Consider the following 24282-nt stretch of genomic DNA (forward strand, 5'->3'; position numbering starts at 1 on the left):
AGAAACACACTGCCGAGGACAGCGTTCAGCATTGCAAGAGGGGTGTGGACGTCAGAGCCGACACAGCACAAGAGGCTCGGAATCGGCTGACTCTTAGTGCAGAAACACACTGCCGAGGACAGCGTTCAGCATTGCAAGAGGGGTGGGGACGTCAGAGCCGACACAGCACAAGAGGCTCGGAATCGGCACACTCTTAGAGCAGAAACACACTGCCGAGGACAGCGTTCAGCATTGCAAGAGGGGGGTGGATGCCGAGCTGACACAGCACAAGAGGCTCGGAATCGGCGCACTCCTCGCCTACGGCCATACCACCCTGAATGCGCCCGATCTCGTCCGATCTCGGAAGCTAAGCAGGGTCGGGCCTGGTTAGTACTTGGATGGGAGACCGCCTGGGAATACCAGGTGCTGTAGGCATTTTGCTACTCTGTCCCCGATAGGTGGCGTTCGTCTTCTCCGCCTTGAGCTATCATTTTCCTCCATTCTCCTTTTAATTTTAACAAACACAGCGCGTGAAAAAGGCAAAGGGGCAGCCAGCAGCCCTTGCTCCAATACAGACCCCCGTCAGTAGCGAACACGTTTTCGCCAAACTAACTTGGAGCAGCACACTCCAGCAGCGGGAGGCTGAATCGACGGCAGCTTGTCGGCTCGGATGGAGCAAAAAAGAGCAGCTCGTGTCCCTGCCAAAGCTCCTTCAGCGTCTTTCTGTTTTCTCTCGAGTGGGCCCTTTCCCTGCCATTGAAACGTGGACACGCAAGGCCCCCTACAGCTAGTGGAGGGAAGTGGATGGGTCTCATCTGCATATGTGGGGTCTAGAGGTAGAGTGCACCTTGGGAGACAGGGGGACACTTGGAGCGGGAACTGCTCACGGGGGGAGAGGGGCCTTCAAGAGGCAGGAAGGGAGGCCACATCATGCCTCTCGTCTCCATAGCCAGGCCTCTGGATGGGGAAGAAGTGGCGGTCACCCTAAGCTTCCTAGAAGTCCCAGCTGGGCCCCATGCTACCTAATAATCTCGCCTGATCGAGCCTGATCGAGCGCTGGTCGAGCCTTCAGCCTAGGGGCCCAGGAGCCCAGGAGCCCAGGGTCTGGCCTCGGTCCTTCCCATGTGCAGGGAGTCGGCCTTCAGCTGATGCCTGACCTGGGCAGGGCTGGGCTGGGCTGGGCTGGGCTGGGCTGGGGGCCTCAGCTGCTGTTCCTGGGCTTGCTTCTTTCCTGGACGTGTAGGCCACCCGCCGGAGAAGGTGAGGCCCTCAGCTGACATTGCCCTCCGCCTTCCCGACGCTTGGGTGAGTGCTAGTGTGGTTTGATCTGAATTTACGGGCGGCTTCTTTGCAAACGTTTGCCAAACCAACTTGGAGCACCAATGGGGTAGAGAATCAGCCTTCAGCTGATGCCTGCCTGCGCTGTGCTGGGTTGGGGGCCTCAGTTGCTGTTACTGGGCCTGCTTCTTTCCTGCACTTGTAGGCCACCAGCCGGAGAAGGTAAGGGCTGCAACCAACATCGCCCTCTGCCTTCCAAGGGGTCGAGGAGACTGGAGCAGGAAAATTGGGTGTGTGTTTATTTCTTATTTTTTAGAGGTGCTTTTTTTTCCTTTTTATAAGGAACCGACGCTTGGGTGAGTGCTAGTGTGGCTTGAGCTGAATTTACAGGCAGCTTCTTTGCAAACATTTGCCAAACCAACTTGGAGCAGCACTGGGTTAGAGAGTCAGCCTTCAGGTGTTCCCTGCATGGGCTAGGCTGGGCTGGGGGCCTCAGTTGCTGTTACTGGGCCTGCTTCTTTCCTGAACTTGTAGGCCACCAGCCGGAGAAGGTAAGGGCCTCAACCAACATCGCCCTTTGCCTTCCAAGGAGTCGAGGAGACCGGAGCAGGAAAATTGTGTGTGTGTTTATTTCTTATTTTTTAGAGGTGCTTTTTTCCCCCTTTTTATAAGGAACCGACGCTTGGGTGAGTGCTAGTGTGGTTTGATCTGAATTTACGGGCGGCTTCTTTGCAAACGTTTGCCAAACCAACTTGGAGCACCACTGGGTTAGAGAATCAGCCTTCAGCTGATGCCTGCCTGGGCTGTGCTGGGTTGGGGGCCTCAGTTGCTGTTACTGGGCCTGCTTCTTTCCTGCACTTGTAGGCCACCAGCCGGAGAAGGTAAGGGCCGCAACCAACATCGCCCTCTGCCTTCCAAGGAGTCGAGGAGACCGGAGCAGGAAAATTGTGTGTGTGTTTATTTCTTATTTTTTAGAGGTGCTTTTTTTCCTTTTTATAAGGACCCGACGCTTGGGTGAGTGCTAGTGTGGCTTGAGCTGAATTTACAGGCAGCTTCTTTGCAAACTTTTGCCAAACCAACTTGGAGCAGCACTGGGTTAGAGAGTCAGCCTTCAGGTGTTCCCTGCATGGGCTGGGCTGGGCTGGGGGCCTCGGTTGCTGTTACTGGGCCTGCTTCTTTCCTGCACTCGTAGACCACCAGCAGAGAAGGTAAGGAAGGGCCTTAACCCACGTCGACCTCTGCCTTCCAAAGAGTCGAGGAGACCCCAGCAGGAAAATTGTGTGTGTGTGTGTGTGTTTATTTCTTTCTTTTAGAGATTTATTTTTATTTTTGTAAGGAACTGACGCTTGGTAGAGTGAGTGCTAGTGTGGCTTGAGCTGAATTTACAGGCAGTTTCTTTGCAAACATGAATAGGCAAGCGGGTATTTCAAAAGTGGGTGCATGGAGCTGCTCGTTGCTTTTCCAAGCCGGCAGCTGTGGCTCCTGAGCTTGAGGCAAAAAAAGAGCAGCAGCACACTGCAGAGGACAGCGTTCAGCATTGCAAGAGGGGTGTGGACTTCAGAGCCGACACAGCACAAGAGGCTCGGAATCGGCTGACTCTTAGAGCAGAAACACACTGCCGAGGACAGCGTTCAGCATTGCAAGAGGGGTGTGGACGTCAGAGCCGACACAGCACAAGAGGCTCGGAATCGGCTGACTCTTAGTGCAGAAACACACTGCCGAGGACAGCGTTCAGCATTGCAAGAGGGGTGGGGACGTCAGAGCCGACACAGCACAAGAGGCTCGGAATCGGCACACTCTTAGAGCAGAAACACACTGCCGAGGACAGCGTTCAGCATTGCAAGAGGGGGGTGGATGCCGAGCTGACACAGCACAAGAGGCTCGGAATCGGCGCACTCCTCGCCTACGGCCATACCACCCTGAATGCGCCCGATCTCGTCCGATCTCGGAAGCTAAGCAGGGTCGGGCCTGGTTAGTACTTGGATGGGAGACCGCCTGGGAATACCAGGTGCTGTAGGCATTTTGCTACTCTGTCCCCGATAGGTGGCGTTCGTCTTCTCCGCCTTGAGCTATCATTTTCCTCCATTCTCCTTTTAATTTTAACAAACACAGCGCGTGAAAAAGGCAAAGGGGCAGCCAGCAGCCCTTGCTCCAATACAGACCCCCGTCAGTAGCGAACACGTTTTCGCCAAACTAACTTGGAGCAGCACACTCCAGCAGCGGGAGGCTGAATCGACGGCAGCTTGTCGGCTCGGATGGAGCAAAAAAGAGCAGCTCGTGTCCCTGCCAAAGCTCCTTCAGCGTCTTTCTGTTTTCTCTCGAGTGGGCCCTTTCCCTGCCATTGAAACGTGGACACGCAAGGCCCCCTACAGCTAGTGGAGGGAAGTGGATGGGTCTCATCTGCATATGTGGGGTCTAGAGGTAGAGTGCACCTTGGGAGACAGGGGGACACTTGGAGCGGGAACTGCTCACGGGGGGAGAGGGGCCTTCAAGAGGCAGGAAGGGAGGCCACATCATGCCTCTCGTCTCCATAGCCAGGCCTCTGGATGGGGAAGAAGTGGCGGTCACCCTAAGCTTCCTAGAAGTCCCAGCTGGGCCCCATGCTACCTAATAATCTCGCCTGATCGAGCCTGATCGAGCGCTGGTCGAGCCTTCAGCCTAGGGGCCCAGGAGCCCAGGAGCCCAGGGTCTGGCCTCGGTCCTTCCCATGTGCAGGGAGTCGGCCTTCAGCTGATGCCTGACCTGGGCAGGGCTGGGCTGGGCTGGGCTGGGCTGGGCTGGGGGCCTCAGCTGCTGTTCCTGGGCTTGCTTCTTTCCTGGACGTGTAGGCCACCCGCCGGAGAAGGTGAGGCCCTCAGCTGACATTGCCCTCCGCCTTCCCGACGCTTGGGTGAGTGCTAGTGTGGTTTGATCTGAATTTACGGGCGGCTTCTTTGCAAACGTTTGCCAAACCAACTTGGAGCACCAATGGGGTAGAGAATCAGCCTTCAGCTGATGCCTGCCTGCGCTGTGCTGGGTTGGGGGCCTCAGTTGCTGTTACTGGGCCTGCTTCTTTCCTGCACTTGTAGGCCACCAGCCGGAGAAGGTAAGGGCTGCAACCAACATCGCCCTCTGCCTTCCAAGGGGTCGAGGAGACTGGAGCAGGAAAATTGGGTGTGTGTTTATTTCTTATTTTTTAGAGGTGCTTTTTTTTCCTTTTTATAAGGAACCGACGCTTGGGTGAGTGCTAGTGTGGCTTGAGCTGAATTTACAGGCAGCTTCTTTGCAAACATTTGCCAAACCAACTTGGAGCAGCACTGGGTTAGAGAGTCAGCCTTCAGGTGTTCCCTGCATGGGCTAGGCTGGGCTGGGGGCCTCAGTTGCTGTTACTGGGCCTGCTTCTTTCCTGAACTTGTAGGCCACCAGCCGGAGAAGGTAAGGGCCTCAACCAACATCGCCCTTTGCCTTCCAAGGAGTCGAGGAGACCGGAGCAGGAAAATTGTGTGTGTGTTTATTTCTTATTTTTTAGAGGTGCTTTTTTCCCCCTTTTTATAAGGAACCGACGCTTGGGTGAGTGCTAGTGTGGTTTGATCTGAATTTACGGGCGGCTTCTTTGCAAACGTTTGCCAAACCAACTTGGAGCACCACTGGGTTAGAGAATCAGCCTTCAGCTGATGCCTGCCTGGGCTGTGCTGGGTTGGGGGCCTCAGTTGCTGTTACTGGGCCTGCTTCTTTCCTGCACTTGTAGGCCACCAGCCGGAGAAGGTAAGGGCCGCAACCAACATCGCCCTCTGCCTTCCAAGGAGTCGAGGAGACCGGAGCAGGAAAATTGTGTGTGTGTTTATTTCTTATTTTTTAGAGGTGCTTTTTTTCCTTTTTATAAGGACCCGACGCTTGGGTGAGTGCTAGTGTGGCTTGAGCTGAATTTACAGGCAGCTTCTTTGCAAACTTTTGCCAAACCAACTTGGAGCAGCACTGGGTTAGAGAGTCAGCCTTCAGGTGTTCCCTGCATGGGCTGGGCTGGGCTGGGGGCCTCGGTTGCTGTTACTGGGCCTGCTTCTTTCCTGCACTCGTAGACCACCAGCAGAGAAGGTAAGGAAGGGCCTTAACCCACGTCGACCTCTGCCTTCCAAAGAGTCGAGGAGACCCCAGCAGGAAAATTGTGTGTGTGTGTGTGTGTTTATTTCTTTCTTTTAGAGATTTATTTTTATTTTTGTAAGGAACTGACGCTTGGTAGAGTGAGTGCTAGTGTGGCTTGAGCTGAATTTACAGGCAGTTTCTTTGCAAACATGAATAGGCAAGCGGGTATTTCAAAAGTGGGTGCATGGAGCTGCTCGTTGCTTTTCCAAGCCGGCAGCTGTGGCTCCTGAGCTTGAGGCAAAAAAAGAGCAGCAGCACACTGCAGAGGACAGCGTTCAGCATTGCAAGAGGGGTGTGGACTTCAGAGCCGACACAGCACAAGAGGCTCGGAATCGGCTGACTCTTAGAGCAGAAACACACTGCCGAGGACAGCGTTCAGCATTGCAAGAGGGGTGTGGACGTCAGAGCCGACACAGCACAAGAGGCTCGGAATCGGCTGACTCTTAGTGCAGAAACACACTGCCGAGGACAGCGTTCAGCATTGCAAGAGGGGTGGGGACGTCAGAGCCGACACAGCACAAGAGGCTCGGAATCGGCACACTCTTAGAGCAGAAACACACTGCCGAGGACAGCGTTCAGCATTGCAAGAGGGGGGTGGATGCCGAGCTGACACAGCACAAGAGGCTCGGAATCGGCGCACTCCTCGCCTACGGCCATACCACCCTGAATGCGCCCGATCTCGTCCGATCTCGGAAGCTAAGCAGGGTCGGGCCTGGTTAGTACTTGGATGGGAGACCGCCTGGGAATACCAGGTGCTGTAGGCATTTTGCTACTCTGTCCCCGATAGGTGGCGTTCGTCTTCTCCGCCTTGAGCTATCATTTTCCTCCATTCTCCTTTTAATTTTAACAAACACAGCGCGTGAAAAAGGCAAAGGGGCAGCCAGCAGCCCTTGCTCCAATACAGACCCCCGTCAGTAGCGAACACGTTTTCGCCAAACTAACTTGGAGCAGCACACTCCAGCAGCGGGAGGCTGAATCGACGGCAGCTTGTCGGCTCGGATGGAGCAAAAAAGAGCAGCTCGTGTCCCTGCCAAAGCTCCTTCAGCGTCTTTCTGTTTTCTCTCGAGTGGGCCCTTTCCCTGCCATTGAAACGTGGACACGCAAGGCCCCCTACAGCTAGTGGAGGGAAGTGGATGGGTCTCATCTGCATATGTGGGGTCTAGAGGTAGAGTGCACCTTGGGAGACAGGGGGACACTTGGAGCGGGAACTGCTCACGGGGGGAGAGGGGCCTTCAAGAGGCAGGAAGGGAGGCCACATCATGCCTCTCGTCTCCATAGCCAGGCCTCTGGATGGGGAAGAAGTGGCGGTCACCCTAAGCTTCCTAGAAGTCCCAGCTGGGCCCCATGCTACCTAATAATCTCGCCTGATCGAGCGCTGGTCGAGCCTTCAGCCTAGGGGCCCAGGAGCCCAGGAGCCCAGGGTCTGGCCTCGGTCCTTCCCATGTGCAGGGAGTCGGCCTTCAGCTGATGCCTGACCTGGGCAGGGCTGGGCTGGGCTGGGCTGGGCTGGGCTGGGGGCCTCAGCTGCTGTTCCTGGGCTTGCTTCTTTCCTGGACGTGTAGGCCACCCGCCGGAGAAGGTGAGGCCCTCAGCTGACATTGCCCTCCGCCTTCCCGACGCTTGGGTGAGTGCTAGTGTGGTTTGATCTGAATTTACGGGCGGCTTCTTTGCAAACGTTTGCCAAACCAACTTGGAGCACCAATGGGGTAGAGAATCAGCCTTCAGCTGATGCCTGCCTGCGCTGTGCTGGGTTGGGGGCCTCAGTTGCTGTTACTGGGCCTGCTTCTTTCCTGCACTTGTAGGCCACCAGCCGGAGAAGGTAAGGGCCGCAACCAACATCGCCCTCTGCCTTCCAAGGAGTCGAGGAGACCGGAGCAGGAAAATTGTGTGTGTGTTTATTTCTTATTTTTTAGAGGTGCTTTTTTTCCTTTTTATAAGGACCCGACGCTTGGGTGAGTGCTAGTGTGGCTTGAGCTGAATTTACAGGCAGCTTCTTTGCAAACTTTTGCCAAACCAACTTGGAGCAGCACTGGGTTAGAGAGTCAGCCTTCAGGTGTTCCCTGCATGGGCTGGGCTGGGCTGGGGGCCTCGGTTGCTGTTACTGGGCCTGCTTCTTTCCTGCACTCGTAGACCACCAGCAGAGAAGGTAAGGAAGGGCCTTAACCCACGTCGACCTCTGCCTTCCAAAGAGTCGAGGAGACCCCAGCAGGAAAATTGTGTGTGTGTGTGTGTGTTTATTTCTTTCTTTTAGAGATTTATTTTTATTTTTGTAAGGAACTGACGCTTGGTAGAGTGAGTGCTAGTGTGGCTTGAGCTGAATTTACAGGCAGTTTCTTTGCAAACATGAATAGGCAAGCGGGTATTTCAAAAGTGGGTGCATGAAGCTGCTCGTTGCTTTTCCAAGCCGGCAGCTGTGGCTCCTGAGCTTGAGGCAAAAAAAGAGCAGCAGCACACTGCAGAGGACAGCGTTCAGCATTGCAAGAGGGGTGTGGACTTCAGAGCCGACACAGCACAAGAGGCTCGGAATCGGCTGACTCTTAGAGCAGAAACACACTGCCGAGGACAGCGTTCAGCATTGCAAGAGGGGTGTGGACGTCAGAGCCGACACAGCACAAGAGGCTCGGAATCGGCTGACTCTTAGTGCAGAAACACACTGCCGAGGACAGCGTTCAGCATTGCAAGAGGGGTGGGGACGTCACAGCCGACACAGCACAAGAGGCTCGGAATCGGCTGACTCTTAGTGCAGAAACACACTGCCGAGGACAGCGTTCAGCATTGCAAGAGGGGTGGGGACGTCAGAGCCGACACAGCACAAGAGGCTCGGAATCGGCACACTCTTAGAGCAGAAACACACTGCCGAGGACAGCGTTCAGCATTGCAAGAGGGGGGTGGATGCCGAGCTGACACAGCACAAGAGGCTCGGAATCGGCGCACTCCTCGCCTACGGCCATACCACCCTGAATGCGCCCGATCTCGTCCGATCTCGGAAGCTAAGCAGGGTCGGGCCTGGTTAGTACTTGGATGGGAGACCGCCTGGGAATACCAGGTGCTGTAGGCATTTTGCTATTCTGTCCCCGATAGGTGGCGTTCGTCTTCTCCGCCTTGAGCTATCATTTTCCTCCATTCTCCTTTTAATTTTAACAAACACAGCGCGTGAAAAAGGCAAAGGGGCAGCCAGCAGCCCTTGCTCCAATACAGACCCCCGTCAGTAGCGAACACGTTTTCGCCAAACTAACTTGGAGCAGCACACTCCAGCAGCGGGAGGCTGAATCGACGGCAGCTTGTCGGCTCGGATGGAGCAAAAAAGAGCAGCTCGTGTCCCTGCCAAAGCTCCTTCAGCGTCTTTCTGTTTTCTCTCGAGTGGGCCCTTTCCCTGCCATTGAAACGTGGACACGCAAGGCCCCCTACAGCTAGTGGAGGGAAGTGGATGGGTCTCATCTGCATATGTGGGGTCTAGAGGTAGAGTGCACCTTGGGAGACAGGGGGACACTTGGAGCGGGAACTGCTCACGGGGGGAGAGGGGCCTTCAAGAGGCAGGAAGGGAGGCCACATCATGCCTCTCGTCTCCATAGCCAGGCCTCTGGATGGGGAAGAAGTGGCGGTCACCCTAAGCTTCCTAGAAGTCCCAGCTGGGCCCCATGCTACCTAATAATCTCGCCTGATCGAGCCTGATCGAGCGCTGGTCGAGCCTTCAGCCTAGGGGCCCAGGAGCCCAGGAGCCCAGGGTCTGGCCTCGGTCCTTCCCATGTGCAGGGAGTCGGCCTTCAGCTGATGCCTGACCTGGGCAGGGCTGGGCTGGGCTGGGCTGGGCTGGGCTGGGGGCCTCAGCTGCTGTTCCTGGGCTTGCTTCTTTCCTGGACGTGTAGGCCACCCGCCGGAGAAGGTGAGGCCCTCAGCTGACATTGCCCTCCGCCTTCCCGACGCTTGGGTGAGTGCTAGTGTGGTTTGATCTGAATTTACGGGCGGCTTCTTTGCAAACGTTTGCCAAACCAACTTGGAGCACCAATGGGGTAGAGAATCAGCCTTCAGCTGATGCCTGCCTGCGCTGTGCTGGGTTGGGGGCCTCAGTTGCTGTTACTGGGCCTGCTTCTTTCCTGCACTTGTAGGCCACCAGCCGGAGAAGGTAAGGGCTGCAACCAACATCGCCCTCTGCCTTCCAAGGGGTCGAGGAGACTGGAGCAGGAAAATTGGGTGTGTGTTTATTTCTTATTTTTTAGAGGTGCTTTTTTTTCCTTTTTATAAGGAACCGACGCTTGGGTGAGTGCTAGTGTGGCTTGAGCTGAATTTACAGGCAGCTTCTTTGCAAACATTTGCCAAACCAACTTGGAGCAGCACTGGGTTAGAGAGTCAGCCTTCAGGTGTTCCCTGCATGGGCTAGGCTGGGCTGGGGGCCTCAGTTGCTGTTACTGGGCCTGCTTCTTTCCTGAACTTGTAGGCCACCAGCCGGAGAAGGTAAGGGCCTCAACCAACATCGCCCTTTGCCTTCCAAGGAGTCGAGGAGACCGGAGCAGGAAAATTGTGTGTGTGTTTATTTCTTATTTTTTAGAGGTGCTTTTTTCCCCCTTTTTATAAGGAACCGACGCTTGGGTGAGTGCTAGTGTGGTTTGATCTGAATTTACGGGCGGCTTCTTTGCAAACGTTTGCCAAACCAACTTGGAGCACCACTGGGTTAGAGAATCAGCCTTCAGCTGATGCCTGCCTGGGCTGTGCTGGGTTGGGGGCCTCAGTTGCTGTTACTGGGCCTGCTTCTTTCCTGCACTTGTAGGCCACCAGCCGGAGAAGGTAAGGGCCGCAACCAACATCGCCCTCTGCCTTCCAAGGAGTCGAGGAGACCGGAGCAGGAAAATTGTGTGTGTGTTTATTTCTTATTTTTTAGAGGTGCTTTTTTTCCTTTTTATAAGGACCCGACGCTTGGGTGAGTGCTAGTGTGGCTTGAGCTGAATTTACAGGCAGCTTCTTTGCAAACTTTTGCCAAACCAACTTGGAGCAGCACTGGGTTAGAGAGTCAGCCTTCAGGTGTTCCCTGCATGGGCTGGGCTGGGCTGGGGGCCTCGGTTGCTGTTACTGGGCCTGCTTCTTTCCTGCACTCGTAGACCACCAGCAGAGAAGGTAAGGAAGGGCCTTAACCCACGTCGACCTCTGCCTTCCAAAGAGTCGAGGAGACCCCAGCAGGAAAATTGTGTGTGTGTGTGTGTGTTTATTTCTTTCTTTTAGAGATTTATTTTTATTTTTGTAAGGAACTGACGCTTGGTAGAGTGAGTGCTAGTGTGGCTTGAGCTGAATTTACAGGCAGTTTCTTTGCAAACATGAATAGGCAAGCGGGTATTTCAAAAGTGGGTGCATGGAGCTGCTCGTTGCTTTTCCAAGCCGGCAGCTGTGGCTCCTGAGCTTGAGGCAAAAAAAGAGCAGCAGCACACTGCAGAGGACAGCGTTCAGCATTGCAAGAGGGGTGTGGACTTCAGAGCCGACACAGCACAAGAGGCTCGGAATCGGCTGACTCTTAGAGCAGAAACACACTGCCGAGGACAGCGTTCAGCATTGCAAGAGGGGTGTGGACGTCAGAGCCGACACAGCACAAGAGGCTCGGAATCGGCTGACTCTTAGTGCAGAAACACACTGCCGAGGACAGCGTTCAGCATTGCAAGAGGGGTGGGGACGTCAGAGCCGACACAGCACAAGAGGCTCGGAATCGGCACACTCTTAGAGCAGAAACACACTGCCGAGGACAGCGTTCAGCATTGCAAGAGGGGGGTGGATGCCGAGCTGACACAGCACAAGAGGCTCGGAATCGGCGCACTCCTCGCCTACGGCCATACCACCCTGAATGCGCCCGATCTCGTCCGATCTCGGAAGCTAAGCAGGGTCGGGCCTGGTTAGTACTTGGATGGGAGACCGCCTGGGAATACCAGGTGCTGTAGGCATTTTGCTACTCTGTCCCCGATAGGTGGCGTTCGTCTTCTCCGCCTTGAGCTATCATTTTCCTCCATTCTCCTTTTAATTTTAACAAACACAGCGCGTGAAAAAGGCAAAGGGGCAGCCAGCAGCCCTTGCTCCAATACAGACCCCCGTCAGTAGCGAACACGTTTTCGCCAAACTAACTTGGAGCAGCACACTCCAGCAGCGGGAGGCTGAATCGACGGCAGCTTGTCGGCTCGGATGGAGCAAAAAAGAGCAGCTCGTGTCCCTGCCAAAGCTCCTTCAGCGTCTTTCTGTTTTCTCTCGAGTGGGCCCTTTCCCTGCCATTGAAACGTGGACACGCAAGGCCCCCTACAGCTAGTGGAGGGAAGTGGATGGGTCTCATCTGCATATGTGGGGTCTAGAGGTAGAGTGCACCTTGGGAGACAGGGGGACACTTGGAGCGGGAACTGCTCACGGGGGGAGAGGGGCCTTCAAGAGGCAGGAAGGGAGGCCACATCATGCCTCTCGTCTCCATAGCCAGGCCTCTGGATGGGGAAGAAGTGGCGGTCACCCTAAGCTTCCTAGAAGTCCCAGCTGGGCCCCATGCTACCTAATAATCTCGCCTGATCGAGCGCTGGTCGAGCCTTCAGCCTAGGGGCCCAGGAGCCCAGGAGCCCAGGGTCTGGCCTCGGTCCTTCCCATGTGCAGGGAGTCGGCCTTCAGCTGATGCCTGACCTGGGCAGGGCTGGGCTGGGCTGGGCTGGGCTGGGCTGGGGGCCTCAGCTGCTGTTCCTGGGCTTGCTTCTTTCCTGGACGTGTAGGCCACCCGCCGGAGAAGGTGAGGCCCTCAGCTGACATTGCCCTCCGCCTTCCCGACGCTTGGGTGAGTGCTAGTGTGGTTTGATCTGAATTTACGGGCGGCTTCTTTGCAAACGTTTGCCAAACCAACTTGGAGCACCAATGGGGTAGAGAATCAGCCTTCAGCTGATGCCTGCCTGCGCTGTGCTGGGTTGGGGGCCTCAGTTGCTGTTACTGGGCCTGCTTCTTTCCTGCACTTGTAGGCCACCAGCCGGAGAAGGTAAGGGCCGCAACCAACATCGCCCTCTGCCTTCCAAGGAGTCGAGGAGACCGGAGCAGGAAAATTGTGTGTGTGTTTATTTCTTATTTTTTAGAGGTGCTTTTTTTCCTTTTTATAAGGACCCGACGCTTGGGTGAGTGCTAGTGTGGCTTGAGCTGAATTTACAGGCAGCTTCTTTGCAAACTTTTGCCAAACCAACTTGGAGCAGCACTGGGTTAGAGAGTCAGCCTTCAGGTGTTCCCTGCATGGGCTGGGCTGGGCTGGGGGCCTCGGTTGCTGTTACTGGGCCTGCTTCTTTCCTGCACTCGTAGACCACCAGCAGAGAAGGTAAGGAAGGGCCTTAACCCACGTCGACCTCTGCCTTCCAAAGAGTCGAGGAGACCCCAGCAGGAAAATTGTGTGTGTGTGTGTGTGTTTATTTCTTTCTTTTAGAGATTTATTTTTATTTTTGTAAGGAACTGACGCTTGGTAGAGTGAGTGCTAGTGTGGCTTGAGCTGAATTTACAGGCAGTTTCTTTGCAAACATGAATAGGCAAGCGGGTATTTCAAAAGTGGGTGCATGAAGCTGCTCGTTGCTTTTCCAAGCCGGCAGCTGTGGCTCCTGAGCTTGAGGCAAAAAAAGAGCAGCAGCACACTGCAGAGGACAGCGTTCAGCATTGCAAGAGGGGTGTGGACTTCAGAGCCGACACAGCACAAGAGGCTCGGAATCGGCTGACTCTTAGAGCAGAAACACACTGCCGAGGACAGCGTTCAGCATTGCAAGAGGGGTGTGGACGTCAGAGCCGACACAGCACAAGAGGCTCGGAATCGGCTGACTCTTAGTGCAGAAACACACTGCCGAGGACAGCGTTCAGCATTGCAAGAGGGGTGGGGACGTCACAGCCGACACAGCACAAGAGGCTCGGAATCGGCTGACTCTTAGTGCAGAAACACACTGCCGAGGACAGCGTTCAGCATTGCAAGAGGGGTGGGGACGTCAGAGCCGACACAGCACAAGAGGCTCGGAATCGGCACACTCTTAGAGCAGAAACACACTGCCGAGGACAGCGTTCAGCATTGCAAGAGGGGGGTGGATGCCGAGCTGACACAGCACAAGAGGCTCGGAATCGGCGCACTCCTCGCCTACGGCCATACCACCCTGAATGCGCCCGATCTCGTCCGATCTCGGAAGCTAAGCAGGGTCGGGCCTGGTTAGTACTTGGATGGGAGACCGCCTGGGAATACCAGGTGCTGTAGGCATTTTGCTACTCTGTCCCCGATAGGTGGCGTTCGTCTTCTCCGCCTTGAGCTATCATTTTCCTCCATTCTCCTTTTAATTTTAACAAACACAGCGCGTGAAAAAGGCAAAGGGGCAGCCAGCAGCCCTTGCTCCAATACAGACCCCCGTCAGTAGCGAACACGTTTTCGCCAAACTAACTTGGAGCAGCACACTCCAGCAGCGGGAGGCTGAATCGACGGCAGCTTGTCGGCTCGGATGGAGCAAAAAAGAGCAGCTCGTGTCCCTGCCAAAGCTCCTTCAGCGTCTTTCTGTTTTCTCTCGAGTGGGCCCTTTCCCTGCCATTGAAACGTGGACACGCAAGGCCCCCTACAGCTAGTGGAGGGAAGTGGATGGGTCTCATCTGCATATGTGGGGTCTAGAGGTAGAGTGCACCTTGGGAGACAGGGGGACACTTGGAGCGGGAACTGCTCACGGGGGGAGAGGGGCCTTCAAGAGGCAGGAAGGGAGGCCACATCATGCCTCTCGTCTCCATAGCCAGGCCTCTGGATGGGGAAGAAGTGGCGGTCACCCTAAGCTTCCTAGAAGTCCCAGCTGGGCCCCATGCTACCTAATAATCTCGCCTGATCGAGCCTGATCGAGCGCTGGTCGAGCCTTCAGCCTAGGGGCCCAGGAGCCCAGGAGCCCAGGGTCTGGCCTCGGTCCTTCCCATGTGCAGGGAGTCGGCCTTCAGCTGATGCCTGACCTGGGCAGGGCTGGGCTGGGCTGGGCTGGGCTGGGCTGGGGGCCTCAGCTGCTGTTCCTGGGCTTGCTTCTTTCCTGGACGTGTAGGCCACCCGCCGGAGAAGGTGAGGCCCTCAGCTGACATTGCCCTCCGCCTTCCCGACGCTTGGGTGAGTGCTAGTGTGGTTTGATCTGAATTTACGGGCGGCTTCTTTGCAAACGTTTGCCAAACCAACTTGGAGCACCAATGGGGTAGAGAATCAGCCTTCAGCTGATGCCTGCCTGCGCTGTGCTGGGTTGGGGGCCTCAGTTGCTGTTACTGGGCCTGCTTCTTTCCTGCACTTGTAGGCCACCAGCCGGAGAAGGTAAGGGCTGCAACCAACATCGCCCTCTGCCTTCCAAGGGGTCGAGGAGACTGGAGCAGGAAAATTGGGTGTGTGTTTATTTCTTATTTTTTAGAGGTGCTTTTTTTTCCTTTTTATAAGGAACCGACGCTTGGGTGAGTGCTAGTGTGGCTTGAGCTGAATTTACAGGCAGCTTCTTTGCAAACATTTGCCAAACCAACTTGGAGCAGCACTGGGTTAGAGAGTCAGCCTTCAGGTGTTCCCTGCATGGGCTAGGCTGTGCTGGGGGCCTCAGTTGCTGTTACTGGGCCTGCTTCTTTCCTGAACTTGTAGGCCACCAGCCGGAGAAGGTAAGGGCCTCAACCAACATCGCCCTTTGCCTTCCAAGGAGTCGAGGAGACCGGAGCAGGAAAATTGTGTGTGTGTTTATTTCTTATTTTTTAGAGGTGCTTTTTTCCCCCTTTTTATAAGGAACCGACGCTTGGGTGAGTGCTAGTGTGGTTTGATCTGAATTTACGGGCGGCTTCTTTGCAAACGTTTGCCAAACCAACTTGGAGCACCACTGGGTTAGAGAATCAGCCTTCAGCTGATGCCTGCCTGGGCTGTGCTGGGTTGGGGGCCTCAGTTGCTGTTACTGGGCCTGCTTCTTTCCTGCACTTGTAGGCCACCAGCCGGAGAAGGTAAGGGCCGCAACCAACATCGCCCTCTGCCTTCCAAGGAGTCGAGGAGACCGGAGCAGGAAAATTGTGTGTGTGTTTATTTCTTATTTTTTAGAGGTGCTTTTTTTCCTTTTTATAAGGACCCGACGCTTGGGTGAGTGCTAGTGTGGCTTGAGCTGAATTTACAGGCAGCTTCTTTGCAAACTTTTGCCAAACCAACTTGGAGCAGCACTGGGTTAGAGAGTCAGCCTTCAGGTGTTCCCTGCATGGGCTGGGCTGGGCTGGGGGCCTCGGTTGCTGTTACTGGGCCTGCTTCTTTCCTGCACTCGTAGACCACCAGCAGAGAAGGTAAGGAAGGGCCTTAACCCACGTCGACCTCTGCCTTCCAAAGAGTCGAGGAGACCCCAGCAGGAAAATTGTGTGTGTGTGTGTGTGTTTATTTCTTTCTTTTAGAGATTTATTTTTATTTTTGTAAGGAACTGACGCTTGGTAGAGTGAGTGCTAGTGTGGCTTGAGCTGAATTTACAGGCAGTTTCTTTGCAAACATGAATAGGCAAGCGGGTATTTCAAAAGTGGGTGCATGGAGCTGCTCGTTGCTTTTCCAAGCCGGCAGCTGTGGCTCCTGAGCTTGAGGCAAAAAAAGAGCAGCAGCACACTGCAGAGGACAGCGTTCAGCATTGCAAGAGGGGTGTGGACTTCAGAGCCGACACAGCACAAGAGGCTCGGAATCGGCTGACTCTTAGAGCAGAAACACACTGCCGAGGACAGCGTTCAGCATTGCAAGAGGGGTGTGGACGTCAGAGCCGACACAGCACAAGAGGCTCGGAATCGGCTGACTCTTAGTGCAGAAACACACTGCCGAGGACAGCGTTCAGCATTGCAAGAGGGGTGGGGACGTCAGAGCCGACACAGCACAAGAGGCTCGGAATCGGCACACTCTTAGAGCAGAAACACACTGCCGAGGACAGCGTTCAGCATTGCAAGAGGGGGGTGGATGCCGAGCTGACACAGCACAAGAGGCTCGGAATCGGCGCACTCCTCGCCTACGGCCATACCACCCTGAATGCGCCCGATCTCGTCCGATCTCGGAAGCTAAGCAGGGTCGGGCCTGGTTAGTACTTGGATGGGAGACCGCCTGGGAATACCAGGTGCTGTAGGCATTTTGCTACTCTGTCCCCGATAGGTGGCGTTCGTCTTCTCCGCCTTGAGCTATCATTTTCCTCCATTCTCCTTTTAATTTTAACAAACACAGCGCGTGAAAAAGGCAAAGGGGCAGCCAGCAGCCCTTGCTCCAATACAGACCCCCGTCAGTAGCGAACACGTTTTCGCCAAACTAACTTGGAGCAGCACACTCCAGCAGCGGGAGGCTGAATCGACGGCAGCTTGTCGGCTCGGATGGAGCAAAAAAGAGCAGCTCGTGTCCCTGCCAAAGCTCCTTCAGCGTCTTTCTGTTTTCTCTCGAGTGGGCCCTTTCCCTGCCATTGAAACGTGGACACGCAAGGCCCCCTACAGCTAGTGGAGGGAAGTGGATGGGTCTCATCTGCATATGTGGGGTCTAGAGGTAGAGTGCACCTTGGGAGACAGGGGGACACTTGGAGCGGGAACTGCTCACGGGGGGAGAGGGGCCTTCAAGAGGCAGGAAGGGAGGCCACATCATGCCTCTCGTCTCCATAGCCAGGCCTCTGGATGGGGAAGAAGTGGCGGTCACCCTAAGCTTCCTAGAAGTCCCAGCTGGGCCCCATGCTACCTAATAATCTCGCCTGATCGAGCCTGATCGAGCGCTGGTCGAGCCTTCAGCCTAGGGGCCCAGGAGCCCAGGAGCCCAGGGTCTGGCCTCGGTCCTTCCCATGTGCAGGGAGTCGGCCTTCAGCTGATGCCTGACCTGGGCAGGGCTGGGCTGGGCTGGGCTGGGCTGGGCTGGGGGCCTCAGCTGCTGTTCCTGGGCTTGCTTCTTTCCTGGACGTGTAGGCCACCCGCCGGAGAAGGTGAGGCCCTCAGCTGACATTGCCCTCCGCCTTCCCGACGCTTGGGTGAGTGCTAGTGTGGTTTGATCTGAATTTACGGGCGGCTTCTTTGCAAACGTTTGCCAAACCAACTTGGAGCACCAATGGGGTAGAGAATCAGCCTTCAGCTGATGCCTGCCTGCGCTGTGCTGGGTTGGGGGCCTCAGTTGCTGTTACTGGGCCTGCTTCTTTCCTGCACTTGTAGGCCACCAGCCGGAGAAGGTAAGGGCTGCAACCAACATCGCCCTCTGCCTTCCAAGGGGTCGAGGAGACCGGAGCAGGAAAATTGGGTGTGTGTTTATTTCTTATTTTTTAGAGGTGCTTTTTTTTCCTTTTTATAAGGAACCGACGCTTGGGTGAGTGCTAGTGTGGCTTGAGCTGAATTTACAGGCAGCTTCTTTGCAAACATTTGCCAAACCAACTTGGAGCAGCACTGGGTTAGAGAGTCAGCCTTCAGGTGTTCCCTGCATGGGCTAGGCTGGGCTGGGGGCCTCAGTTGCTGTTACTGGGCCTGCTTCTTTCCTGAACTTGTAGGCCACCAGCCGGAGAAGGTAAGGGCCTCAACCAACATCGCCCTTTGCCTTCCAAGGAGTCGAGGAGACCGGAGCAGGAAAATTGTGTGTGTGTTTATTTCTTATTTTTTAGAGGTGCTTTTTTCCCCCTTTTTATAAGGAACCGACGCTTGGGTGAGTGCTAGTGTGGTTTGATCTGAATTTACGGGCGGCTTCTTTGCAAACGTTTGCCAAACCAACTTGGAGCACCACTGGGTTAGAGAATCAGCCTTCAGCTGATGCCTGCCTGGGCTGTGCTGGGCTGGGGGCCTCGGTTGCTGTTACTGGGCCTGCTTCTTTCCTGCACTCGTAGACCACCAGCAGAGAAGGTAAGGAAGGGCCTTAACCCACGTCGACCTCTGCCTTCCAAAGAGTCGAGGAGACCCCAGCAGGAAAATTGTGTGTGTGTGTGTGTGTTTATTTCTTTCTTTTAGAGATTTATTTTTATTTTTGTAAGGAACTGACGCTTGGTAGAGTGAGTGCTAGTGTGGCTTGAGCTGAATTTACAGGCAGTTTCTTTGCAAACATGAATAGGCAAGCGGGTATTTCAAAAGTGGGTGCATGAAGCTGCTCGTTGCTTTTCCAAGCCGGCAGCTGTGGCTCCTGAGCTTGAGGCAAAAAAAGAGCAGCAGCACACTGCAGAGGACAGCGTTCAGCATTGCAAGAGGGGTGTGGACTTCAGAGCCGACACAGCACAAGAGGCTCGGAATCGGCTGACTCTTAGAGCAGAAACACACTGCCGAGGACAGCGTTCAGCATTGCAAGAGGGGTGTGGACGTCAGAGCCGACACAGCACAAGAGGCTCGGAATCGGCTGACTCTTAGTGCAGAAACACACTGCCGAGGACAGCGTTCAGCATTGCAAGAGGGGTGGGGACGTCACAGCCGACACAGCACAAGAGGCTCGGAATCGGCTGACTCTTAGTGCAGAAACACACTGTCGAGGACAGCGTTCAGCATTGCAAGAGGGGTGGGGACGTCAGAGCCGACACAGCACAAGAGGCTCGGAATCGGCACACTCTTAGAGCAGAAACACACTGCCGAGGACAGCGTTCAGCATTGCAAGAGGGGGGTGGATGCCGAGCTGACACAGCACAAGAGGCTCGGAATCGGCGCACTCCTCGCCTACGGCCATACCACCCTGAATGCGCCCGATCTCGTCCGATCTCGGAAGCTAAGCAGGGTCGGGCCTGGTTAGTACTTGGATGGGAGACCGCCTGGGAATACCAGGTGCTGTAGGCATTTTGCTACTCTGTCCCCGATAGGTGGCGTTCGTCTTCTCCGCCTTGAGCTATCATTTTCCTCCATTCTCCTTTTAATTTTAACAAACACAGCGCGTGAAAAAGGCAAAGGGGCAGCCAGCAGCCCTTGCTCCAATACAGACCCCCGTCAGTAGCGAACACGTTTTCGCCAAACTAACTTGGAGCAGCACACTCCAGCAGCGGGAGGCTGAATCGACGGCAGCTTGTCGGCTCGGATGGAGCAAAAAAGAGCAGCTCGTGTCCCTGCCAAAGCTCCTTCAGCGTCTTTCTGTTTTCTCTCGAGTGGGCCCTTTCCCTGCCATTGAAACGTGGACACGCAAGGCCCCCTACAGCTAGTGGAGGGAAGTGGATGGGTCTCATCTGCATATGTGGGGTCTAGAGGTAGAGTGCACCTTGGGAGACAGGGGGACACTTGGAGCGGGAACTGCTCACGGGGGGAGAGGGGCCTTCAAGAGGCAGGAAGGGAGGCCACATCATGCCTCTCGTCTCCATAGCCAGGCCTCTGGATGGGGAAGAAGTGGCGGTCACCCTAAGCTTCCTAGAAGTCCCAGCTGGGCCCCATGCTACCTAATAATCTCGCCTGATCGAGCCTGATCGAGCGCTGGTCGAGCCGAGGCGAGCCTTCAGCCTAGGGGCCCAGGAGCCCAGGGTCTGGCCTCGGTCCTTCCCATGTGCAGGGAGTCGGCCTTCAGCTGATGCCTGACCTGGGCAGGGCTGGGCTGGGCTGGGCTGGGCTGGGCTGGGCTGGGGGCCTCAGCTGCTGTTCCTGGGCTTGCTTCTTTCCTGGACGTGTAGGCCACCCGCCGGAGAAGGTGAGGCCCTCAGCTGACATTGCCCTCCGCCTTCCCGACGCTTGGGTGAGTGCTAGTGTGGTTTGATCTGAATTTACGGGCGGCTTCTTTGCAAACGTTTGCCAAACCAACTTGGAGCACCAATGGGGTAGAGAATCAGCCTTCAGCTGATGCCTGCCTGCGCTGTGCTGGGTTGGGGGCCTCAGTTGCTGTTACTGGGCCTGCTTCTTTCCTGCACTTGTAGGCCACCAGCCGGAGAAGGTAAGGGCTGCAACCAACATCGCCCTCTGCCTTCCAAGGGGTCGAGGAGACTGGAGCAGGAAAATTGGGTGTGTGTTTATTTCTTATTTTTTAGAGGTGCTTTTTTTTCCTTTTTATAAGGAACCGACGCTTGGGTGAGTGCTAGTGTGGCTTGAGCTGAATTTACAGGCAGCTTCTTTGCAAACATTTGCCAAACCAACTTGGAGCAGCACTGGGTTAGAGAGTCAGCCTTCAGGTGTTCCCTGCATGGGCTAGGCTGGGCTGGGGGCCTCAGTTGCTGTTACTGGGCCTGCTTCTTTCCTGAACTTGTAGGCCACCAGCCGGAGAAGGTAAGGGCCTCAACCAACATCGCCCTTTGCCTTCCAAGGAGTCGAGGAGACCGGAGCAGGAAAATTGTGTGTGTGTTTATTTCTTATTTTTTAGAGGTGCTTTTTTCCCCCTTTTTATAAGGAACCGACGCTTGGGTGAGTGCTAGTGTGGTTTGATCTGAATTTACGGGCGGCTTCTTTGCAAACGTTTGCCAAACCAACTTGGAGCACCACTGGGTTAGAGAATCAGCCTTCAGCTGATGCCTGCCTGGGCTGTGCTGGGTTGGGGGCCTCAGTTGCTGTTACTGGGCCTGCTTCTTTCCTGCACTTGTAGGCCACCAGCCGGAGAAGGTAAGGGCCGCAACCAACATCGCCCTCTGCCTTCCAAGGAGTCGAGGAGACCGGAGCAGGAAAATTGTGTGTGTGTTTATTTCTTATTTTTTAGAGGTGCTTTTTTTCCTTTTTATAAGGACCCGACGCTTGGGTGAGTGCTAGTGTGGCTTGAGCTGAATTTACAGGCAGCTTCTTTGCAAACTTTTGCCAAACCAACTTGGAGCAGCACTGGGTTAGAGAGTCAGCCTTCAGGTGTTCCCTGCATGGGCTGGGCTGGGCTGGGGGCCTCGGTTGCTGTTACTGGGCCTGCTTCTTTCCTGCACTCGTAGACCACCAGCAGAGAAGGTAAGGAAGGGCCTTAACCCACGTCGACCTCTGCCTTCCAAAGAGTCGAGGAGACCCCAGCAGGAAAATTGTGTGTGTGTGTGTGTGTTTATTTCTTTCTTTTAGAGATTTATTTTTATTTTTGTAAGGAACTGACGCTTGGTAGAGTGAGTGCTAGTGTGGCTTGAGCTGAATTTACAGGCAGTTTCTTTGCAAACATGAATAGGCAAGCGGGTATTTCAAAAGTGGGTGCATGAAGCTGCTCGTTGCTTTTCCAAGCCGGCAGCTGTGGCTCCTGAGCTTGAGGCAAAAAAAGAGCAGCAGCACACTGCAGAGGACAGCGTTCAGCATTGCAAGAGGGGTGTGGACTTCAGAGCCGACACAGCACAAGAGGCTCGGAATCGGCTGACTCTTAGAGCAGAAACACACTGCCGAGGACAGCGTTCAGCATTGCAAGAGGGGTGTGGACGTCAGAGCCGACACAGCACAAGAGGCTCGGAATCGGCTGACTCTTAGTGCAGAAACACACTGCCGAGGACAGCGTTCAGCATTGCAAGAGGGGTGGGGACGTCACAGCCGACACAGCACAAGAGGCTCGGAATCGGCTGACTCTTAGTGCAGAAACACACTGCCGAGGACAGCGTTCAGCATTGCAAGAGGGGTGGGGACGTCACAGCCGACACAGCACAAGAGGCTCGGAATCGGCTGACTCTTAGAGCAGAAACACACTGCCGAGGACAGCGTTCAGCATTGCAAGAGGGGTGTGGACGTCAGAGCCGACACAGCACAAGAGGCTCGGAATCGGCTGACTCTTAGTGCAGAAACACACTGCCGAGGACAGCGTTCAGCATTGCAAGAGGGGTGGGGACGTCAGAGCCGACACAGCACAAGAGGCTCGGAATCGGCACACTCTTAGAGCAGAAACACACTGCCGAGGACAGCGTTCAGCATTGCAAGAGGGGGGTGGATGCCGAGCTGACACAGCACAAGAGGCTCGGAATCGGCGCACTCCTCGCCTACGGCCATACCACCCTGAATGCGCCCGATCTCGTCCGATCTCGGAAGCTAAGCAGGGTCGGGCCTGGTTAGTACTTGGATGGGAGACCGCCTGGGAATACCAGGTGCTGTAGGCATTTTGCTACTCTGTCCCCGATAGGTGGCGTTCGTCTTCTCCGCCTTGAGCTATCATTTTCCTCCATTCTCCTTTTAATTTTAACAAACACAGCGCGTGAAAAAGGCAAAGGGGCAGCCAGCAGCCCTTGCTCCAATACAGACCCCCGTCAGTAGCGAACACGTTTTCGCCAAACTAACTTGGAGCAGCACACTCCAGCAGCGGGAGGCTGAATCGACGGCAGCTTGTCGGCTCGGATGGAGCAAAAAAGAGCAGCTCGTGTCCCTGCCAAAGCTCCTTCAGCGTCTTTCTGTTTTCTCTCGAGTGGGCCCTTTCCCTGCCATTGAAACGTGGACACGCAAGGCCCCCTACAGCTAGTGGAGGGAAGTGGATGGGTCTCATCTGCATATGTGGGGTCTAGAGGTAGAGTGCACCTTGGGAGACAGGGGGACACTTGGAGCGGGAACTGCTCACGGGGGGAGAGGGGCCTTCAAGAGGCAGGAAGGGAGGCCACATCATGCCTCTCGTCTCCATAGCCAGGCCTCTGGATGGGGAAGAAGTGGCGGTCACCCTAAGCTTCCTAGAAGTCCCAGCTGGGCCCCATGCTACCTAATAATCTCGCCTGATCGAGCCTGATCGAGCGCTGGTCGAGCCTTCAGCCTAGGGGCCCAGGAGCCCAGGAGCCCAGGGTCTGGCCTCGGTCCTTCCCATGTGCAGGGAGTCGGCCTTCAGCTGATGCCTGACCTGGGCAGGGCTGGGCTGGGCTGGGCTGGGCTGGGCTGGGCTGGGGGCCTCAGCTGCTGTTCCTGGGCTTGCTTCTTTCCTGGACGTGTAGGCCACCCGCCGGAGAAGGTGAGGCCCTCAGCTGACATTGCCCTCCGCCTTCCCGACGCTTGGGTGAGTGCTAGTGTGGTTTGATCTGAATTTACGGGCGGCTTCTTTGCAAACGTTTGCCAAACCAACTTGGAGCACCAATGGGGTAGAGAATCAGCCTTCAGCTGATGCCTGCCTGCGCTGTGCTGGGTTGGGGGCCTCAGTTGCTGTTACTGGGCCTGCTTCTTTCCTGCACTTGTAGGCCACCAGCCGGAGAAGGTAAGGGCTGCAACCAACATCGCCCTCTGCCTTCCAAGGGGTCGAGGAGACTGGAGCAGGAAAATTGGGTGTGTGTTTATTTCTTATTTTTTAGAGGTGCTTTTTTTTCCTTTTTATAAGGAACCGACGCTTGGGTGAGTGCTAGTGTGGCTTGAGCTGAATTTACAGGCAGCTTCTTTGCAAACATTTGCCAAACCAACTTGGAGCAGCACTGGGTTAGAGAGTCAGCCTTCAGGTGTTCCCTGCATGGGCTAGGCTGGGCTGGGGGCCTCAGTTGCTGTTACTGGGCCTGCTTCTTTCCTGAACTTGTAGGCCACCAGCCGGAGAAGGTAAGGGCCTCAACCAACATCGCCCTTTGCCTTCCAAGGAGTCGAGGAGACCGGAGCAGGAAAATTGTGTGTGTGTTTATTTCTTATTTTTTAGAGGTGCTTTTTTCCCCCTTTTTATAAGGAACCGACGCTTGGGTGAGTGCTAGTGTGGTTTGATCTGAATTTACGGGCGGCTTCTTTGCAAACGTTTGCCAAACCAACTTGGAGCACCACTGGGTTAGAGAATCAGCCTTCAGCTGATGCCTGCCTGGGCTGTGCTGGGTTGGGGGCCTCAGTTGCTGTTACTGGGCCTGCTTCTTTCCTGCACTTGTAGGCCACCAGCCGGAGAAGGTAAGGGCCGCAACCAACATCGCCCTCTGCCTTCCAAGGAGTCGAGGAGACCGGAGCAGGAAAATTGTGTGTGTGTTTATTTCTTATTTTTTAGAGGTGCTTTTTTTCCTTTTTATAAGGACCCGACGCTTGGGTGAGTGCTAGTGTGGCTTGAGCTGAATTTACAGGCAGCTTCTTTGCAAACTTTTGCCAAACCAACTTGGAGCAGCACTGGGTTAGAGAGTCAGCCTTCAGGTGTTCCCTGCATGGGCTGGGCTGGGCTGGGGGCCTCGGTTGCTGTTACTGGGCCTGCTT

General features: G+C 55.2%; 9 non-coding genes across 9 annotated transcripts; all 9 read left to right on the forward strand.

Moving 5' to 3' along the window:
- The first annotated feature begins 295 nt into the window (after positions 1–295).
- LOC138565501 (5S ribosomal RNA) lies at positions 296–414 on the forward strand. The gene has a single exon (XR_011301366.1). It is a non-coding gene; the product is annotated as a 5S ribosomal RNA (ribosomal RNA).
- Positions 415–3158: 2744 nt separating this feature from the next.
- On the forward strand, positions 3159–3277 carry LOC138565632 (5S ribosomal RNA). The gene has a single exon (XR_011301464.1). It is a non-coding gene; the product is annotated as a 5S ribosomal RNA (ribosomal RNA).
- Positions 3278–6021: 2744 nt separating this feature from the next.
- LOC138565749 (5S ribosomal RNA) lies at positions 6022–6140 on the forward strand. Its single transcript, XR_011301575.1, has one exon. It is a non-coding gene; the product is annotated as a 5S ribosomal RNA (ribosomal RNA).
- Positions 6141–8315: 2175 nt separating this feature from the next.
- LOC138563437 (5S ribosomal RNA) lies at positions 8316–8434 on the forward strand. Its single transcript, XR_011299415.1, has one exon. It is a non-coding gene; the product is annotated as a 5S ribosomal RNA (ribosomal RNA).
- A 2744-nt stretch (positions 8435–11178) lies between these two features.
- On the forward strand, positions 11179–11297 carry LOC138563549 (5S ribosomal RNA). The gene has a single exon (XR_011299527.1). It is a non-coding gene; the product is annotated as a 5S ribosomal RNA (ribosomal RNA).
- A 2175-nt stretch (positions 11298–13472) lies between these two features.
- LOC138563667 (5S ribosomal RNA) lies at positions 13473–13591 on the forward strand. The gene has a single exon (XR_011299640.1). It is a non-coding gene; the product is annotated as a 5S ribosomal RNA (ribosomal RNA).
- A 2744-nt stretch (positions 13592–16335) lies between these two features.
- On the forward strand, positions 16336–16454 carry LOC138563786 (5S ribosomal RNA). Its single transcript, XR_011299762.1, has one exon. It is a non-coding gene; the product is annotated as a 5S ribosomal RNA (ribosomal RNA).
- A 2516-nt stretch (positions 16455–18970) lies between these two features.
- On the forward strand, positions 18971–19089 carry LOC138563901 (5S ribosomal RNA). The gene has a single exon (XR_011299874.1). It is a non-coding gene; the product is annotated as a 5S ribosomal RNA (ribosomal RNA).
- A 3051-nt stretch (positions 19090–22140) lies between these two features.
- Positions 22141–22259, forward strand: LOC138564018 (5S ribosomal RNA). Its single transcript, XR_011299986.1, has one exon. It is a non-coding gene; the product is annotated as a 5S ribosomal RNA (ribosomal RNA).
- The last annotated feature ends 2023 nt before the right edge of the window (positions 22260–24282 follow it).

Source organism: Ambystoma mexicanum, chromosome 1q, assembly GCF_040938575.1.
Source record: "Ambystoma mexicanum isolate Mex_15411 chromosome 1q, UKY_AmexF1_1, whole genome shotgun sequence".
Classification (NCBI taxonomy): Eukaryota; Metazoa; Chordata; class Amphibia; order Caudata; family Ambystomatidae; genus Ambystoma; species Ambystoma mexicanum.